Source organism: Callithrix jacchus, chromosome 11, assembly GCF_049354715.1.
Source record: "Callithrix jacchus isolate 240 chromosome 11, calJac240_pri, whole genome shotgun sequence".
NCBI classification, from domain to species: Eukaryota; Metazoa; Chordata; class Mammalia; order Primates; family Cebidae; genus Callithrix; species Callithrix jacchus.
Window position 1 is genome coordinate 121,961,756 of NC_133512.1, and position 609 is coordinate 121,962,364.

Consider the following 609-nt stretch of genomic DNA (forward strand, 5'->3'; position numbering starts at 1 on the left):
ACTGGGTAATTTATAAAGAAAACAGGTTTAATTAGCCCAAAGTTCTATGAGCTGTACAGACTTCTACTTCTAGACAGCCTCAGGAAACTTACAATCATGGCAGAAACTTACTTACAAAAGGGAAGCTGACACCGTCTTCACAAGGCGGGAAAGGAGGAAGAGCGAGAGCAAAGTGGGAGGTGTTACATGATCATAAATAACCAGATCTCAGGATAACTCACTCACTATAACAATGAAAACAAAGGGGAAGTCTGCCCCATCATCTAATCACCTACCACCAAGCCCCCCTTCAACACTGAGAATTAAAATTCGACCTGAGATTTGTGTAGGGACACAGAGCCGAGATATATTAATCTGTGCCTGACCCTTCTCAGATCTCATGTCCTTTTCACACTTCAAAACACAATCGTGGCTTCCCAACAATCTCCCAAAGTCTTTACTTATTCTAGCATTAACTCAATAGTCCAAGTCAAAAATCTCATCTAAGAGAAGATGACTCCCCTCTGCCCAAGAATCTGTAAAATTTTTTCAAAAAGTTAATTTCAAGGGCTGGCACTGAGTGCCTGTAGCACTTCATTGTCTATGTCACTATCAGCATTTTGGTCACAA